Source organism: Natator depressus, chromosome 3, assembly GCF_965152275.1.
Source record: "Natator depressus isolate rNatDep1 chromosome 3, rNatDep2.hap1, whole genome shotgun sequence".
Lineage (NCBI taxonomy): Eukaryota > Metazoa > Chordata > Testudines > Cheloniidae > Natator > Natator depressus.
Genome location: NC_134236.1, coordinates 194,357,018 through 194,373,024, shown reverse-complemented (window position 1 = coordinate 194,373,024; position 16,007 = coordinate 194,357,018). Strand labels below are relative to the sequence as shown.

Below are 16,007 nucleotides of genomic sequence, written 5' to 3'. Positions count from 1 at the left end.
ATGGTCAAACCACAAACAAAGGCTCCAAACCTGCAAACACAAAGACAAGTAACTTTACACAGAAGAGTAAACTTATTGCCTTGGTCTTGATCAGAACATCTGACTTTCTCCAGTTTAAACATTAATTTCCATAGAGTTGACAAATCTCTGCTGTAGCCCCACAATTTGTTCCATTTGTATAAATGCATCTGAAGATGCATCAGTGTCTTTGGGTACGTCTACACTGCACTAAGAGACCCACCGCCTGAGTTAGATGACTTGGACTTGCCGGGCCCAGGCTGTAGGGTTAAAAATTGCTGTGTAGACATTAGGGCTCTGAGACCCTTCCCCGTTGGGGCTGCAGGTTGTTTTATTGCAGTGCAGACATTCCCTTTGAGACTTCAGGGACCACAGCATACAGAACAAAACATTTTTGTCTGATGAACAAGGCAAACATTTTAGCAGATGTGAATTACATACTAGTTTAAAAAAATTCTGCACCTTCCTCTTCAAAGGATGGTTAAGCACACTGGGTCAGATCCCACTCACAGTCATATCAGCATTACTCTGCATTTACACCGAGATCAGAATCTGATCAACTATGTTAACACTATACTCAAGGGGGAAAAAAAAGTTACATAATAGTCCCTGCAATATTTTTAAAAAATTCAGCATATTTTTCTGTTATGAAAAGTAACAGCTGATCCTCCTCTGAGGAAACCACGATGTCCTCCCACAGAGAAGTGATGTAATTCAGAGACACTGTGTGGGAAGCTGAGAACGTTACCTTTTAGCACAGGATGGCTATTTTAAAGCTGCAACTTTGATATTGCCATATAACCTCATTAATTAGGAGAAGTCTTTGCCACTTGCAAGGTGGTACGTTAACATGCAGTTTACCTCTCCCCTCCCATGCCCATTAAATAAGACCATGTCTACAATACCACTTTTGCTGGTATAACTTTTTTCACACCCCTGAGTGACACAAACAGCCCCCTAAGCAACATAAGTTACACTGACAGAAGCACCGGTGTGGACAAGTGCTATGTCAGTAGAAGAGCTGTGCCACTATAAGCTTGCTAGTGTAGACATGGCCTAAGTCTCGAGATAAAATAATGACATAAACCATGTAACCTTTGCACAAAGCCCACAAGTTGGCTATGGAGCTTTTTCTGCAACCAAATACTGCAAACCTTATTCAGCTGAACTACTCACAGGAGTAAACATTACTCATGAATGACTTGTGAAGGTAAAGAGCATGGGATCAGGTTCTCAACTCGCAGCTTTCTGAATCAGCCCTTGGTTGCACTTGTAATGTAGTCTAGTTCATCCAATTTCAAAAAAAATTGGAAGATCTCTCCTTTGCACCAGTTACTCAGACTTACAACTATGAAAGTGCTACATAAATATGATTCCATGTAAATGTTTTAAATAAAAAAACCAACAAGCAGTAAATGACAACATATCAGGTGGCATGCTTGTAAAGACATTAACATATCCTTACCCTAGGCAGAAAGCTATTAGCTTAAAAGTAGAGCTTTTCCATTTAACACTGACAGTTAGGGACTGGTTCTTCAAGAGGCAGAGACCAGGAAGAGCTGCATACTACGCAGGATAGTGCCCTTTATAGCCTTCATTGAGTCTTCCGTGTTGAGGCAAGAGAAAAGCACCCCAGAAACTAAAGTATATCACCTGAAAAAATTCTTCAGTTTTTATGTCATTGATCGAAGCCTCTCTTCTAGTACACAAGAGTTTTGGCCATGTTTATTAAAACACTTGCCAAAAATACAGATTTATATGCTTTTATTTTTTAAAGACCATTTATCAAATCATTTGCATACAGGATGGAGATTTCCCATGTTTTTGTGATTGAGCACATTGCGGGGAGGGGGATCTACCATATAATGCACCTTTAGCTAAAACAGATGGAGAAAGACAGACCCTGCCCCACTACAAAACCACCTCTGAAAGTTTGTTCTGCAGATTTGGACCAGAAAGCTTTGATTCTTGACAAGCTTTCTGACTATTAATTAACAACATGGCAACATATAAGATTTTTTAGACAACAGATGTTCTAATACCAATAAGGCATATTCATAGCACCTTTAATATTAAACTGTTGGTTAGACCAATGCACAGGATAAAGCAGCTAAATATTCAGACTTTGGTAAGAGACTGCTGTTTATAGTCATTTGTTCTGACAACACCAAATGCTTCAATCACGTCTCATTCCTAAATTGTAGATCAAGATGCCCCAAAATCATCTTAAGCTATTTTCAAAGGACAAGACACGCAGTGTATAATCTACACTTTGAAAGCCTCTCCTTATTTTGGGAGGGAGAGGAGCCAAAAAACACCACAGTGCCTATTATCTCAGATTCCCTCATCAATTCGAACAAAAAACGTTAGACAAAATGCTTTGAATTATTCTACAGCTACTTACAGAAGGAAACTCACTTATTCGTTAATCTTGTTTAAAAAAAATAAAAAAAACGCCTACTAAATCCAACAAGACAGAGAAACATGATATTAAAACAAAAAGGCACTACTACATCCAGGCACTTACCAGTACCTCTTTATTCTTCCTGTATTTCCACACGCTATACAAAGGGGAGCAAGGGGGTGAAAAAAGCCAGTCTTTTTAAAATAAAGATGAAATCCACAGAGTTCAAGAGTATCCTTCAAACCGCAGCAACTCGCAGGCTCTGACTGCCTCTGCTGTGTGTTCGTTTACTTCAGCACTTGGTAATGCATGCTGACTGAACCGGGGGCTGGCTCAGAAGAGTTACGCAATCTAGGAAAACACTCCACTGCCGACACACCATTGGCTGAAATCAGAGCTCACATCCCACTTACCGCTCTTCACATTAATTGGTGGCCCCAAAAGGAAGAAAAGGAAGCAGAAGGTGTGTTTAAAAACTGTATTCTACAAGCCTGATCCCTAGCAATTCTTCTGGATTGGCATCTCAGAGACTGTCCTATTTCTGGTCAGTCTTACTTACATAACTGTATTGATACAGACTATACGGTTTGATCTTGTTTTTTAAATTAGCACTTAACCAAACTAGCTTTCCTCACCTCCCACATCAAAAACAATTCCCTAATATAGTACCTACTAAGATAGCAACAATAGAAACTCCTCAGGGTACACCTACACCAGAATCACTGCAGCTGTGACACTATGGTTCAGATGCTACAGTAGTTAGGCGATAGCTAGGCCGTCGGAAGAAATCTTTGTCTATCTAGCAGTGTCTACTCTGGGCTTAGGCCGTCTTAATTACATCACACAGGGCCTGAAACTTTTCATAGCCCTCAGCAGTGTAGTTAAATTGACCTAATTTTGCAGTGCAGACGAGCCCTTAGGCATTGCCAATCCTATTTTAAACCAGATACATTTGGATCTTTACCTGCTCTAAACACATCTACAGATGCCACTTGTGTATATCCACTTTCAGACATCAGACACTGCTGGCCAGCTGCTTCTTACGGGCTCACTCCCATAGCACACACGAGGCCAGGTTCTGATCTCTTCTCTGGGGTTTGTCTACACCACCCAGCTTTTACCTAAAAGTCAGCATGTGTAAAAGCTCTGTCAGTACTTTTGCCAACAAAATACTTCCAGCCCCGCGAGCAGCGTTAGCTTTGTCGGCAGGAGCGCTCACACTGCCACTTCCGTCAGCAAAACTTTGGTCTTTCATTGGGGGGTGGGGGGAAGGAGGAGGGAGTACCCATGAAAGACAAAAGTTTTGTCGACAACTTTGCAGTGCAGACATACCCTTACTCTAGTAAATCTGAAGCAAATCCTGTTGAATCAATGGACTTGATTCTTTACTGTCTTACATCTCAAGTGATTATTAACGTTTGAGCAAAGTAAGTGCAAAGTGGGTGTAAGACATTGGTAGCCTCTACCATTCAATGCTCACTTGGCCGTCTCTTTGCCCACGTGTAAATGACTAGACAGGGTGCAAAGTTGGGGCGAGATTCAGACCCAATCAGTTAGACCAGATTTGCACCACAGTAAGAGTTCAGACTTTGGCCCAACATCTCTTATCTATTTGGGGAAACAGTCCAACTTTCTTCCCTGGTCAAATAAATATAATCTTTCACTGATGGTTATAAATCAGTCTACCTCTGGCATGAGGAGACATGGGGGAAAAATCCAATCCCATTTTCAACTGGTCTCACAGGTTCATGATTATCCTCAAAAGTTTTATACAATGTTTTTGTGGGATTTATTTAAAAAAAACCAAAATAGCATCAGGACTGCCTCTCGTGTGGATGCTGCCATATGGTATAAAGCTACCTTATAATGGCACAGCTTAAACACACCTTTATATTGATGTAATTTCATGTACATTAAAGAATTGTACAGCTTTAACAGTACCAGTTTCAAACAGATATACTTAAAGCAGTACAAAATCTGTGTGTAGACCAGCCCTTTGATTAATCTGGCACTCGTGAAAGCAAGGCTATTTGCAGCACTAGTTGGAGTGCAATTCTCTTGTGCAACTCCACTCCCCACAGATACCACCAGCCCCTCACTTTTCACACTCCTGTCCCGTTTATATTTCCCTGAGCAGAGATGCTGCCAAGGGGGCCAGAATCTGTGAATTGTTTGCGATGTGGACAATGGAGAATCTCCCCACAAGATCTCTCTGCCATTTCTGTGTAGTGGACCCTAACTGCAGAGAAAGGGTCTTGCCTGGACACTGAATAACTCTCCCAGATATACACCCTTGCTGTTCTGACTCCATTGCTTTGCTGCTGGCTCAGGTGGTTTTTTTTAACATTTGCTTTTGTGAGTGGTGTGACCAGTTCAGAAGAGGGGCTTTCATTTTATAAGTAACAAGTTTCTAGCCATCAAGGTTGTAAGAAAACCTTGAATATCTGAACCAAGGGCAAACTAATAAGTGGTTATCTCCCCTTGTGGGGCAGACAGCAGGAAAACAATGGTTCCAAGAGGTATGAACTCTCAGTGAGATTAACGGTGGGATAAGGAGAGATATTAACTCTAAAACCCAATGATAAACTATTTCACTGCTTTTGAGAATGTTAGCAGATGGATGGACAAGGAGTGGAACAAAGCCCAGAAGTTGGGAGTTGCTGCAGAGAAGGAAATGCAGAAGGAAGGCAGGAGGGTGAGGGGGGGGGGAAGAAGACCACACTGAGAGGAATGAGAACGGAGAAGGAAATGAAAGAAAGGGCAGAATTTGCACTGGTCCTGAAGGAGAACATGTTTACACTGAGTGATACTGAGTGTGACAATAAGGACTAAAGTTTAGGATGGGATTTTCTACAGCTCTGTGCACTTACCCTGTCTGCACTGAAGCCAATGATTGTAGTCTTGCAGAGTTTAGGCCAACACTTAGTCAGAACTTCTGAAAGTCCCACCTTTAATTGCTATATAAAAGTCCTGCTCCACCCTTGCTCTTTGTGCACTCCTCCCAGTGACACCAGTGGAAGTGCCTCTGTAGATCAAAGCTGGTGTTTCATCCTAAGTTATACCCCACCCACAGACCATAGCTAAAAATGGAGTATGGCCCTCTCCACGGAATGCATTTGATACTTCTGTCTTAGAAACATCCATGGCTGTTTTGGCACCCTAAAAGAGCGGAGTGGTCTGACTGCTCCTGGGGTAGACACCCTGGAGATACCCCTTACCAAAAAACTACAGTGTGAGAGAAAGTATATTTCCAGTAGGAGCCAGATATCCCCACCACTCTGTCTCCCATTTTAGTTACTAATGTATGATCAGTTCACTACATGAGCTACTCCCCAATGACATACCCTCCTCCAATTCACTCTCCTTTTGTGAGATGGCCACAACAAACATCTCCCCCCAGTATGTAAACCAAAGAACTGTTCTCCTCAATCCCACCTTCGGCAACAGGCAACATTTCTCCATTAACCTTCCACATACAATCCAAAACACCATCCATCCTTTCTGGACAGACTATCGGCATACTTACTCATTCGTCCTCCACATGCAAGTGCAGGATCCATTTATCCATACACACTCAAGATATCTACCATGATCTTGATCGCACATTGCAGGCCACAGAGTGCCCAGTTCTCTACAAAAGGCAAATACATTTCTATTGCTACTAGCTATCCATATGTAGGTTACAGAGATGGGTCACAGCATGGAGCGGCCTGAATGCAGGGCTAAAATTGTTGTCCAAGTTTCTTCTAATATTTAGATTTTTAATATTCTACCATTCATATATTTTCTAAGGTTGTTTTAACACATAGAAGTATGCCTTAAGCAATGCCTCCAGAGAGCAATAAAAATGGACTGCTTAACAGAGGTGGCCTTCTGATAATCAAAGTATGTGTCTCTCAAGGCAAGACATTACTTAACAAGGATGGTCTTTAGTACAGCATCCTCTGTGTCTATATAATGCACAATTATTTAACTAGTGAAGACTAAATTCTCTTGCATATTGAAGTTACCAAGTTAACAGACCACCATTCCATGGCAACCCATTGACTCCAACAGATTACAAACAGCACCGTGCCTATGTTTTAAATCAGTGGTTCTCAAACTTTTTTTCCCCCCCACAGACCACCTGAAAATTGCTGAGGGTCTTGGCGCACCACTTAGTGCTCTTTCCAAATGTTGTTTGTACCATTAGCTAACTATCGTAAAGCGCTTTGGATAAAAGCGCTATAACAAACTTTTTTTGGTTCTACAAATAAAAGCACACAATTCATATTTTAATCAGTAGTCTTACCTTTCTAATGCGATGGATGTGCGCTCTCCCCCCCGCTGGGGCTGGGAAGAAGTGGGGTCTCTCCCTCTATTCCCCATCACAGCAGCCCCCGAGCTGGGGCTGGGACAGAGGAGGGGTCTCTCCCTGGTAGCCGAAGCCCTGGAGCTGGGGAAAGTTGTCTCTTTTCTCTGGCCACCCTGCACATCCCAAATTCCCCCCACCCCCTCTTTGCCCTGCACTGCCCCCTCCCACCTACCCCTTATTCCCCCCAAAACCCCCACCTCACCTTACATGTGCATCTTCTCCAGGATCCAGGCATCTAATTAGTGGAGCCACGCCTGCGCAGCTCCACTAATTAGGTGGGTGGCTCTTTATTCTTTTGTGTGCGGCCACCCAGGCGCGCACCTTAGAGGGAACTATCCGCGGACCCCCTGAATGAAGCTCATGGACCACTGTTGGTCCATGGACCACTGTTTGAGAACCTCTGTTTTAAATGTTTCCCTCAATTATTTATCTTCTCCCTTTCTATTAAGGGTTAGAGAAGAACTATTGTGCCTCTGATTCTTTAATCTCATTTGTCCTTTACCTCTACTGCCTTATGGGCAGCTCACTTATGTACCACATGTATAGAAAAATGACACTACTTTCTACCCTTCTAATCTGATTTGGATAAGAGGTTTGCTGCATATAGAAATATACAGACTACTGAATTCTAAAAGATGTGGCAACCACTTGTTCACCTATACACAATGTCTAGCCATATCCAAACAAGAAAAAATACAAAGAAATCACCAAACAGTAGCAAGAAAATCTTAATGGCGGATTCTAATCCCTAAATTATATACACTTGGGACTAAAATCCAGTCTTGTTTTCAGATGCAAATTGAGATTCAGTAATGTAGAGTTGGTTCCCACTCCCCTAATGCTTTAGTGCAGCAAAGCTTAAACAATTCAAATTTTTGAATATTTTTAAGTGTTTCTGAAGTAACAGCCACTTAGAATGAAAATGAGCACAAAAAACACTGCTTGCATAGGGTGCAAATCTTCGAGCATCAAACAGCTATGGGAACTGAATCCAGTTCTGAAAACTGACTGAGAATGTTTTTTTTTAAAACCAGTTACATACAACTTTTCGTGGACTTTTCAACTGAATTTAGGGTTTCAAGTGGGAATTGACAATCCATGTTTTTCCTTAAACTGTAAACTTTTACTCAGGGATACCAAGTGAAGATACCAGCTTCTCAAATGACACACACAGAGCCCCAATTATGCCAGGCCACATCCCAGCTAGGATCTCGTGCATCCAACAAGGACTCCCTGCGCAATTCATCCTCCTGGCCACCAGTGGTGAAATGATACTTGCCAAGTAGACAGCTGATTCTCTTGCTGCTCCCCATGTTCACTTGCGGCCAGAACCCAAGAGGCAGCAACCAAGTGAGGAGACAGCACTGTCCCCACTCAGGAGCCCCCTTCAGATCAGACACCAGTCCTTCTCCATCTCTATTTACAGTCAATGTTTAGAAAAATATTTTGATGTTTACTTTCCACATGCAATTCAAGCCACCAAACCACTAAAGCACAAATCGAGACTTATCCCAGAAGTGTATGGGACAGCTGATAAAAACACCCAACATTCCATGGCCAGATACTCCAGGTGCCCCACCGACTGTCCATGGAGACCAGGTCTCTGATTTTGGGAAGGCCTGTCCAGATGCTTTCCTGTTTTCAAAGGTTTGTTTACCCTTTACTCACTGAAGAGTACTCATTTCATTTACAGTGGAATAACGCAATCATCAAAAGTGAGTATTTTTTGTTCCAACAAAATGGCATGGTTGTTTTTAAAAATCATGTTCTCAAAATCCACTAGTCTCATTGCTGTGCCTTCACTTGTCTTCATGGATGTGTGAGTGGAGAGAGCAAGTCAGAAAATGCTTAGTACAGAATATTAAGATGGAGGGACATTGTAGGCAACAGTACACTCTGATGTTCAGGTACACTGTATTAGAGCACTCTTTTCCTAATAAGCCCATATGAGGGCCAAATTCTGCTCCCATTACCAATGTAAATATAAAGTATTACACTGCATAAATCCAAAGTGAGAACAGAATTTGGCCCTTAGCATTTTCAAACAGCCATTTAACATACATTATTTTCAAACAGAAAAATCCTAAAGTCCCTACTCAGTCCATTGAACTCACTGGGAATTTTGCCTTAGTGAAGATTCCAGGATTTGGCCTAGATGCCAGTAAATTTTAAGAACTCTGAGCTTGAATGCAGTCTTTTTCATGAGAATAGCTGATCGTGTTGCAAATGTAGTCCCAGTGAAGAACCTAATGTAAACAGGTTTGTCCAGTGCTTCCTCCACCTCATCTTGGCCCTCAGAATAAAAAAGGTGTTGCAGTGATCAAATATCTTTTTCAAACATCTGATACATGACACTTCACACCACCCTAGGTTACAAATTATGTTACCCATAGAAAGTTTTCCGGTGTGGCCATAGTGAATAGTTAAACTTAGAAGGATTTGATTTTCAATGTCAATTTCACCATGCACACGAACTGAAAATATTTCCATCTATAAGAATAATCAATATACACAGATAGAAAAATACTGCTTGAGAACTGAGTTTGATTTAAGGATATTTACTTAGTATAGTTAGACATGTGACGTCGACAATTTGTATTAACGGTTATAAAGCTTTAACTTTTTGAATCCTAGTGTCTACTGTCTTTAAATAATTGTAGTCTGACACCCCCCCACCACCACAATTTTGCACAACTGTGAAAGTTTCCAGAGATAAAAATAGGAAAAAATCCTTAATAAAAATCCATATCATCCATCAAAATTATAAAAAAAATAAAAATCAAATTCATATCTTATTCTGCCAAGCCTAAGGATAGTTCACTAGGCTATTGGTCCACTGAAACATGTTTTAAGTCACAAGGTGGCTAAGTTTGACAGCCCTGATGGATATCCACTTGTATCAAAATTACCTCACAAAGTCTTAACTCAAGTGAGGCCAAGGCATATTACAGGTTAGGACTGCAGTTTATCAGCAGAGATGTGTGGTGAAGTTTGTGGAGCACCTGCCAACACTGCATCTGGCCCAGTGATGTTAAAATATTGGTAGTACAAAGGATTGCTGCAACAAATTCCCTCTTTGCTGGTGATAGAACTCCATGTCCACAGGAAGCTTTTGCTTGGGGGGTGGGGGTTGCCAATGACTTGGAAATCTACACACTCCCCTCACACATTTAAAGAAAAAAAACGCTCTCATAACCAGAATCAGGCAACACCACTAGGCAAATATTAAGGTGATTTGACGGACATGATTACACTATGCTTCTGAAAACTGCACTGAGTATAAACTGATAGAACAGCACGGTTTCCAAGTTGTATACCTGGAAGGACTGGGGAGTAGATCTTGTAGGGTGGTTTGGGGGGAGGTTTCTCCTCCTAGGAATTAATTTTTTTTTTTTTTAAGTCAGCCATTTATTGCAATCTGAGCCACTCCAAGGGCAAGAAACAGGCTCTTGAGGAATAAATTTTGATAAACCACCTCTGTCAGGGATAATTTAGCATCACTGCTGGTTGAATGATATGTAAATTGAAATTAAAACGTTTCTAAACACTAACAGCTGCTCACTTTGAACACATTTGTATCTTTATTCACTATTCACAAACATCTGTGCAAAACTGTTTGCAAAATGCCTGCTCTTATGAAAACTGATATTCACTCATAAAAATGTAACAGCCATACTAGCTCAGATCAATGACCCATCTAGCCCAGTATCCGGTCTTCTGACAGTGGCCAATGCTAGGTGCTTCAGAGGGAATTAATAGAAAAGGACAATATTGAGTGATCCATCCCATCATCCACTCCCATCTTCTGCCACTCAGAGCTATGGACAACCAGAGCATGGGCTGAATCTCTGACCATCTTGGCTAACAGCTGTTGATGAACCTATCCTCCATGAACATACAAATAATTATTTGTAAGTTACACTTGCATGATAAAGAGATTGCACTACAATACTTGTATGAGGTGAATTGAAAAAATACAATTGCTTTTATCATTTTTATGGAGCAAATATCTAATCAAAAATATAAAGTGAGCACTGTACACTTAGTATTCTGTGTTGTAACTGAAATCAATATATTTGAAAATGTAGAAAAACATTCAAAAATATTTAATTTCAATCGACTCTATTGTTTAACAGCGCAATTATGATTCATTTTTTAGTTAATCATGTGAATTAACTGCGATTAATCAACAGCCCTAAGTTTTTTTGTTTTTGTTTTTTAAATGAGTGCAGTACAGCACATTTAAATATGGCATGGGGAAAAGAATAGAAGGGTAAGAACCATTCCTACTGAGACCTAACCTACACACACTGTTTGCACTGGTAAAAACATTCTGGTTAGGATGCGATTTTCTTCTCTTAAACGGTATAGTTATATGGTATAACTGTATTGTTGATGTAGTTAACCTGACACAAAGGTCCCTTATACTGGTGTAGGTTTATTCCCCTTCCTGTATGGGGAATAAACCTTACTGATAAGCACATATTCTGCTTTACCTACACCAGTAACCTTGTGGGTAGACAAAGGCTTTGTTGCAAACAATTTGACTATAATGGCAGACATTTTCAGGTTTTCAAATCCTTCCACCTCCCCTCCTCACAAAAATGGTTGGGGGGTGGGAGGGGAAATGTTCCAAGTACTGTAACTCAATTAGAGCACGATATATATTGCCCTGTACTTCGCTGAACAAAGCAGCAACAGCTAGAGCAATTTCCAGACATACCACTGACTCAGAAAACTCACTCTGGAGAATGGTTTAAAAACAGTCGCTCTCAAAGCTGTCTTCTATGGAAGAATAGCAGCCCACTGAGCTGCTTCTGTTACAATGGAAAAGGAATGGTCAGGTCCTCAAATAGGGTGCTTCCTGATAGTTGGAGCCCAGTCCAGGATTCCCGTTTTCCCCAAAAGGCTTTTAAAATCAAAAAAACTCACAGCACCTCTCTGGCTGATCCTGTCTTTGTTGCTTTTCTTCTGCGTACATTTCAATGTAAAGACGACAAACTGCAGAGGCAGAAAATAAACAGGAGCAGAACTAAACTGTTGAGTGATCCAGAGAGACTAGAGCAGTGGGGACTGCAGGTTACCAGGGGAAATGCAGTACTGTAAACATATTCACATTAAAACAAGTTTATCTTCCTTCTGTCCAGCCTTCAGACCATCTAAACATTACTTTTTGTTTATAAACAGGTTTTGTAGTAGCCACAAGAAAGGTGTGAGATCAGTATAGGACTGGGTAGGGAGACAGTCCACAAAGGACCTATGTTTAAGGAAGTGATCCACAGTGTAGAAAAAAATTATAGAACAGGGTTGTCACCTTGGGTATGAAATAAGTCATTAATCATGTCTCATTTAATGTCCAGTATGAGATTTGGTGCTAGCAGTAACCCTTGGGGCCAAATTTGGTCTTAGTTACACTGGTGCAAATTGGGGTAACTAGACTGAAGTTAATGGCATTCCATGGTTGTAAATCTGAAGTAAATGAGGGCCTTTTTTTTATTTTGCTCACATCTTGTTCAAGACGACTTAGGCACCAGAGGGCTATGTATTTTGCAACAACATTTCAAGGCATAAGCTTCAAGACAGTTGTGCAGCAAGTGTCAATTAAGGAGCAATTTAATTATTTGCTGAGACTAAAAATTAAAAAAAAAACTTTACAAATTTAAAAACAATCCATGTTATGCGTTAAGTACCTGCACATCCTCCTCCTGCCCCAAAGCTAACAGGGAAAAACTCCAACATTGATAAAGAGTATTATTAGAGCTGATGGTTTTCAGAATTCATCTGCATCACCGTTATGGGCCCTATCAGCTCTAGGTCCACCGATACTTAAAATAAACCACTATCAACAAAAAAAGGTTTCCAAAATTGTGTCCCAAAACAGATTTTCAATCCTAGAAGAGATCAAATACAATGGGCATGATTCTTCTCACTTTCATTAATATTAATCAGGTGTAAAAACTAGTTCAAAAGAATTCAGCATTATCATGATATCACTTTCCATTAACTTTAAATAATGCACTGAAAGGATTTTTACCTGACTAACCTAACCTCCAAGCCATTGATTTCCATGTTTCTCCTAGGGTAGCTGATGAGCCTTAGGCTGATCACACTAATACTAGGAAAAGCAGAGAAAGGGTGCAATATGCAAAAAAGAGACTTGGAAGTTACACATGACACTTGCTTTGTTCGTCCCATAGTTTACTTGTTTGATCAATTAATTTTTAATGTTTAATCATAGTTGACCTAAATTAAACGATTATCTAGTGAGGCATAAGGGTAGGGAATGGAACATGAATTGGGAAAAGTGAGGTTTGTAGGAGTGTCTTAAGGGGGAGAGTCACATTAAAAATAACAGGTGACAGCATGTAGTGAGTCCTTACTAGACAACTCATTTATTTCAACAGGAACTTGAGGTTAAAAAACTGGTGTATCTCTGATCTCATGTCATTGCACTATCTGGTACCCTGCATAGTAAGTAAAAGAGGGTGAACTTAGAGTTCCAACCATAACTAAATTTCTTGGACTTTGAAGGATAGTGTCTTAAGTTTTTGCATTTATAATTAAGAGCCTGATTCTAATACCCTTCTTCACCCTGAGCAATGGGACTACTTGTTGAGTACGATCCTACTCATGAGTAAGGATAGCAGAATCTGGCCCACAGTATTTAACCTGATCACTGTGGACCAAATTCTGATTTCAGTTACACTGATGTAAAGCCAGAGAAACCTAGGGCAGAATTTGGCTCTGTCCTATTACTTGTACATTACCAAAAACATGGTAGGTGCTTTACATGCTGATCCTTCTCCAAGGAGTTTAATTTGTGCAAGAGCAAAGAATGATGGAAAGAAGGTAAAGGGCCAGGGAAAGCAAAGGATGGGGTTACAATAAAAGGATCACACTGATTAAAGTTGTTGTGTTCCTGCCATGATGGTTCCACTAGGGTAATTTTTTCCTCTCATCTGCACGTCTCTTGTTGCTTCCTTCTTTGACCGACATGGGTTATGGTTTGTAGGCTTCGAAAAGAAGTGATTCTTTAGGAGTGATATGAATAATGAAAAAAGGGAATCTGGTAGACTGGAGCCAAGTTCAATGTGTAGGGTGGCAAAATCACCATGTAACCTCAACTTCCCCAGTGGAATTAAGGCAGCAGATCAGCCCCATGACCTATTGTGATTTTAGTTCCCTTTTGGGAGGCTCTCAGATACCATAGCAAGTGGAACAGTTATAAGCAAACAGATCGGACAGAGGGGATGCGAAGGCTGGCATCACTGGCAGAGCAAGGAGGTCAGAGGGATATGGGAAGAAATGAAACCAGAGATCCAGACAGGGGCAGAGATGCACAGGGCCTTGAAGGCAAGGGCAAGAAGTCTGAACCAAATACGATTGGCAAAGGGGATCCACTGTATAGTCAACCAGTGTAGGAGATTTACGTGGCAGTCCATTATCAAAGCACAAAGGAGGGCAGCAGAGGGTTGTCAGTCCTGTTCAGCATAATATGCCTCCCCTTTTCATCTTTTGGGTATATCAGCATGGGGTGGGGGGTCTTCCACTTGCAGGTACACTGTATGCTTTATAGAAGCTGCTGTATTATACTAGCTTTCTAAGTTTAAAGGAATAAACTTTAATGATACTTCCCCTGGCTTCTCCATTTAGTTTTCCCACACACCCTCCTTTCATACAGGACTATAATATTTGCCCAGCATTAAGTATGGTTAAAGACCACAAGTAACAAAGAAATACAAATACATGTAGATCTAACACTTATACTGGTATACAAATGATACCATCTCAATTAAAATCCTAAGAGGTAACTGAAAGAAAGACTTGTTGCCAATGGAGCTGTAAGAGTGCATTTAATCAGAGAGCATTATTTCTAATATGTACTTGGACAGCAGTTAATGGACAAAACTGTTTATCTTGGATGAATATAAAATGTCTATCACATTAAACTAAAAACTTGAATGAAGGAAAAGATTAAAAGCATGGGTGCTAGCTGACATGTTATAGCACTGCATGCTGCTAGGCTGCATGTGAATGTAAACTCACTATGTCCAAAAACAATATGACTGGAGACTGCACTTCCAGTTGGATCTAGGGTATGTGATCTGAGGCCCCATCTGCTTTGGGAAAATGGCCTGTTGCTGTTATAACAAAAACTTTGAACTATAGGTCCCCTCTATTGTTGAGTTCAGTTTAGTTGTTAGTGTAGACAGAAGAAAATAATTTTCAACACCATAACAGGAAGCGCTGTTATGCCCATCCACTCTAGCAGCTAAACAGAACTACCAGTTGAGAGGAGTACCAGGTAGGGGTGCCTGTTGTTCAAAACGGTCAGCAAGGAGCTGTTCTCTTATGTGCAGATGGGGCCTAAGGTTTCACAAAACCGAAGGCTAACTGTCTACAGCTGCACCATTCCAACACACACACGACTTTGAAAACAAAGTCATCATTTTGGTACTTAGTTTGTCTTTTCCAACATGGTATATGCCTTGTGTTCCATCAATAGTCTAGTGCAGTGGTATTCCACAAACTCAAATGCTCAGTTATCCAAAACGGTTCAATTGACTAAACAGTTTCAACATGCTAACAATTTACAAAACAGACTTCTGAAACTTAAAAACCCTGCCATAAAATGATTGCCAATCCTAATAATGCCGAGTAACTAAGTTTACTCCAGTTTCTACAATAAGTAGTATTTTTCAAAGACAGGAAATAGTGGCATGTTACAGCTTCAAACATGTGAAAGTGCAACAAAACTATTACAATTAAAATATTGTCAGCAGAGTCAATGGCCTAATGCTTTTGCAAGGCCATGCGAGAGATCCAGGTTCAATACACAGGCCTGACAGAAGCTTGGCACACACAGGAAATAGGACAGCATCAAGGTGCTGGACAACTGAGGTGGGCATGAATGCTGGTCACATGGAAAGCATCCCTTCTTGTGTAGTAATAGGAATGCTTATACATTCTATAAACTGCAGCTGTGACAGTACAGTGTTACCACACATACTTGAATAGGTCTGGCATTATAGAGGGAGTTGGTAGTGACCCCAAGACCTTGTCTATACAACTTTTATTTCAAAAATAACCATAATTCAATCAGTGCAACTTTTGTCTTTAGTCTATAAGGTCTTATACCTAGCTTGCCCAACACTTGACATTATTACAAAAAAAATTTCAGGGGAGAAGTTTTCCATTCTTGGCAGGGGAATAGTGCCTTTTCTTGGTACT

The 16,007-nt window shown here is 40.6% G+C and overlaps 1 protein-coding gene across 4 annotated transcripts in view; it reads right to left on the bottom strand.

The window, feature by feature from the left end:
• PELI1 (pellino E3 ubiquitin protein ligase 1) overlaps positions 1-16,007 on the bottom strand; it is a 152,651-nt gene that overhangs the window by 25,209 nt on the left and 111,435 nt on the right. The window contains exon 1 of one of the 4 annotated variants that reach the window (XM_074949576.1): positions 2,546-2,698. The exons of the other annotated variants lie outside the window; for them this stretch is intronic. The gene's annotated coding sequence lies outside the window, so the exon portion shown is untranslated. Of the gene's footprint in view, positions 1-2,545; positions 2,699-16,007 lie in introns of those variants that run through there. 4 annotated transcript variants of the gene reach the window in all.